The 4,309-nt window shown below is 42.8% G+C and overlaps 1 non-coding gene across 1 annotated transcript; it reads left to right on the top strand.

Moving 5' to 3' along the window:
• The first annotated feature begins 3,274 nt into the window (after positions 1 to 3,274).
• Positions 3,275 to 3,381, top strand: LOC141722371 (small nucleolar RNA R71). Its single transcript, XR_012575390.1, has one exon. It is a non-coding gene; the product is annotated as a small nucleolar RNA R71 (small nucleolar RNA).
• Positions 3,382 to 4,309: the final 928 nt, after the last annotated feature.

Below are 4,309 nucleotides of genomic sequence, written 5' to 3'. Positions count from 1 at the left end.
ACGAATGAGTCTCGGCTTCGAATCCTTCTTAGAAACCAGATAGCGAATAGCTGCATGATCAGTGAATACTGTTACTTTCGTACCAAGCAGATAAGATCAAAATTTCTCAAAGCCAAAGACTATAGCCAAAAGCTCCTTCTCAGTAGTGGTGTAGTTCAATTGGGCACCATTTAAAGTCTTACTCGCATAGTAGACCACATGGAAGAGATTTTTCTTGCACTGTCCCAGAACTGCACCTACCGCATAATCACTCGCATCACACATCATCTCAAATGGTTCTGTCCAATCTGGTGCTGTAATGACTGGTGCCGTGATCAAACTCTCCTTGAGAGTCTCGAATGCTGCCAAACATTCATCATCAAATTTGAAAGGCACATCTTTCTCAAGCAAATTGCACAACGGCTTAGATATCTTTGAAAAGTCCTTGATGAATCGCCGATAAAAACCCGCATGACCAAGAAAACTACGGATTCCTTTCACAGAATTAGGTGGGGGAAGATTTTCAATGACTCCCACCTTGGCCTTGTCCACCTCCAGACCCTTGCTAGAGACCTTATGCCCAAGGATAATGCCTTCACGCACCATAAAATGACATTTCTCCCAATTAAGCACCAAATTAGTTTCCACACATCTTTTGAGTACGGCGCGCAGATTATTCAAACATTCATCATATGAGTGTCCAAAGACGGAGAAGTCATCTATGAACACTTCGACGTTATTTCCAATCATGTCAGAGAATATAGCCATCATACATCTCTGAAAGGTGGCCGGTGCGCCACATAACCCAAACGAAACTCTGCGAAAAGCAAATGTGCCAAATGGACAAGTGAAGGTAGTCTTTTCCTGATCCTCTGGTGCAATACAAATCTGATTATACCCGGAATAACCATCCAGAAGACAAAAATACTCATGTCCTGCCAATCTGTCAAGCATCTGATCAATAAATGGAAGAGGGAAGTGATCCTTCCTTGTGGCTTTGTTCAATTTTCTAAAATCCATGCATACTCTCCATCCTGTAACTGTTCGAGTAGGGATGAGCTCATTCTTTTCATTTGCGACCACAGTGATACCTCCCTTCTTAGGTACACATTGTACGGGGCTCACCCACGAGCTGTCAGAAATAGGATAAATGATGCCTGCATCTAGCCATTTCAGAATTTCTTTCTTCACCACCTCCTTCATGATGGGATTCAGTCTTCACTGCTGTTCCACAGTTGGCTTACTACCTTCCTCTAGCAGAATTTTATGCATACAATATGAAGGACTTATCCCCTTGATGTCTGCTATGGTCCATCCTATAGCCGATTTGAATTCTCTCAAAATCCTTAAGAGCTTGTCTTCCTCACTACCTGAAAGGTCAGATGAAATAATAACAGGTAACGTAGATGAATCACCTAAAAAAGCATACCTCAAGTGTTCAGGTAATGGCTTGAGCTCCAAGGTAGGTGCTTCCTCTATTGATGGTTTGAGCTTCCCTTCAGCGTTCTTGAGGTCAGAAGTACCAAGAGATTCAAATGGTATGTCCAGCTTTCGCTTCCAGGGAGAAGCGTTCAGATATTGTAATTGCTCGTTGCTATCTTCATCATCGCTGTCAAAATCCCCCACTAAGGCCTTTTCCAATGCATCAGACATTAGCATGTGATCGAGTTCCGAAGTAACCGCAGAATCAATCACATCCACTTTTAAGCACTCCTCATCTTCTGTAGGGAATTTCATTGCCTTGAATACGTTGAAGGTCACATCCTGATCTTGGACCCGCATTGTAAGTTCACCTTTTTGCACATCTATCAAGGTACGGCCAGTAGCCAAGAAAGGCCTCCCCAAGATTATGGGAATCTTCTTATCTTCCTCAAAATCCAGAATAACAAAATCTGCTGGAAAGAAGAGCTTATCCACTTTGACGAACACATCCTCAACTATGCCCCTTGGGTAAGTAATGGAACGGTCAGCCAATTGTAGTGACATGTACGTGGGTTTTGGATCAGGCAGATCCAGTTTTTTAAAGATCGACAATGGCATCAGATTAATGCTTGCTCCCAAATCACAAAGGCACTTGTCAAACGTCAGATTGCCAATTGTGCAAGGAATGGTGAAGCTTCCTGGATCTTTCAGTTTTGGTGGTAACTTTTGTTGCAGAACAGCGCTGCATTCTTCCGTGAGAGCAACGGTTTCAAGGTCATCCAGTTTCACCTTCCTTGAAAGAATAGTCTTCATAAACTTCGCATAACTAGGCATTTGTTCCAGAGCCTCAGCGAAAGGTATATTGATGTGAAGTTTCTTGAACACCTCCAGAAACTTCCCGAACTGTCTATCCAGCTTTTGTTGCTGCAATCTCTTAGGAAAAGGTGGTGGAGGATAGAGCTGTTTCTCCCCTGTATTAGCCTCAGGCAGAGTGTGTTCAACAGTAGTCTTCCTTGGTTCCGCCGCTTTCTCCTTTTGCTTAGATTCTTCACCTCTAATTTCAGCTTCTACTTCTTTTGCCTTTTCAGCATCAGCTACTTTTCCAGACCTTAAGGTAATAGCCTTGACTTGCTCTTTAGCTTCCTTCCTGCCTGGTACTTCCGTGTCACTGGGAAGAGTGCCAGGTTGACGATTGAGCACTACATTGGCTAATTGACCAATTTGATTTTCCAAGGTCTTGATAGAAACCGCCTGACTCTTGCACAACAACTTAAGTTCCTCAAAATCAGCACTAGTAGGTGCAGCTGCACTTCCCTGTTGAGGATATGATTGCCTTGTAGCATACTGCTGTGGTTGCTGGAATCCAGGTGGGTTAAACTGTTTACTCACTCCTTGCTGATATGGTGGCTGAATAGCATTCTGATTATTCCCCCAGCTGAAATTTGGATGATTTCTGTTGTTAGGATGATAGGTCGCTGGCACAGGCTGCTGTTGTCGCTGATAATTATTCACATACTGAACAGATTCGTTTACAAGAGAACACTGATTCGTAGCATAAGAACCTGCACAAAGCTCACAAACCATAGCTATTTGATTAACTCCATACGTAGCCAGAGAATCAACCTTCATTGATAGCGCTTGGAGCTGGGCTGTAATAGCGGTGGCTGCATCAACTTCCATAATATCTGCTACCTTGCCTGACGTCATCCTCTGAGTTGGGTTTTGATGCTCATTTGCAGCCATCATCTCGATAAGATTATACGCCTCAGTATAGCTTTTAGCCCATAAGGCGCCTCCAGCTGCTGCATCGAGCATGGGCCGAGATTGGGCCCCCAAACCATTATAGAAACCAGTGATCACCATCCAATCCGACATTCCATGATGTGGACATTTTCTCAACATTTCCTTGTAGCGTTCCCAAGCCTCGCACATAGATTCTGTAGGTTGCTGCGCAAACTGAGTAAGAGCACTCCTCATAGCAGCAGTCTTTGCCATCGGATAAAACTTCACCAGAAACTTTTGCGCAAGATCTTGCCACATAGTGATGGACCCAGCTGGTTCAGAATGTAACCAGTCTTTAGCCTTGTCCCTTAGTGAGAATGGGAAAAGCCTCAACTTGATAGCCTCATCAGTCACGCCATTATACTTAAAAGTGCTGCAGATCTCGACAAAATTCCTTATGTGCATGTTGGGGTCTTCAGTTGCCGCTCCTCCAAAAGAAACAGAATTCTGCACCATCTGAATAGTGCCCGGCTTGATTTCAAAGGTGTTAGCTTGAATAGCCGGATGAAGGATGCTTGACTGAATGTCATCAATTTTAGGCCGAGAAAAATCCATAAGAGCTGGATCAGCTTGAACAATACGATCTCCCATGTTTACTGGTTCTTTCTGCTCAGTTCCTGAATCCGAATCCTCAAAATCTAACTTCTCCGGAATATCAAGAACTTCGTCTGTCTCCTCAGCTGTATCTAAAGTCCTCTTGCGAGCACGAGAACGAGTTTGCATAAACGCTTGCTAAAGTACCTGAAACACAACCAGAAAAAATAAGTAACTACTACGTCCTAATCACTGAGTCCTAATAACCAATGATGGTAAGTACATAAACTAAATAAATACGCCGAGTCCCCGGCAGCGGCGCCAAAAACTTGTTAGGGCGAAAACACGCGCTAATATTCACGCAAGTATACGCGTTCGCAAGTAATATAAAATATTTTCTAGTTCGTTCCCTCAGAGACTCAGACTAAATTATTGTCTAATTAAACTCACTCACCAATGTATGATTACTTCTCAATGTTAAGATAATAACACTTAAAATTGTTGATTAAATATTAACTATAATTAACTACTTAATTAACCACTTAACTAACACTTCAACTTATCAATAATAAAACACTCATGAGATCACAAC

This window comes from Apium graveolens, chromosome 4 (genome assembly GCF_009905375.1).
Source record: "Apium graveolens cultivar Ventura chromosome 4, ASM990537v1, whole genome shotgun sequence".
In the NCBI taxonomy this organism is placed as follows: domain Eukaryota; kingdom Viridiplantae; phylum Streptophyta; class Magnoliopsida; order Apiales; family Apiaceae; genus Apium; species Apium graveolens.
This window is presented reverse-complemented; position numbering and strand designations above follow the sequence as displayed.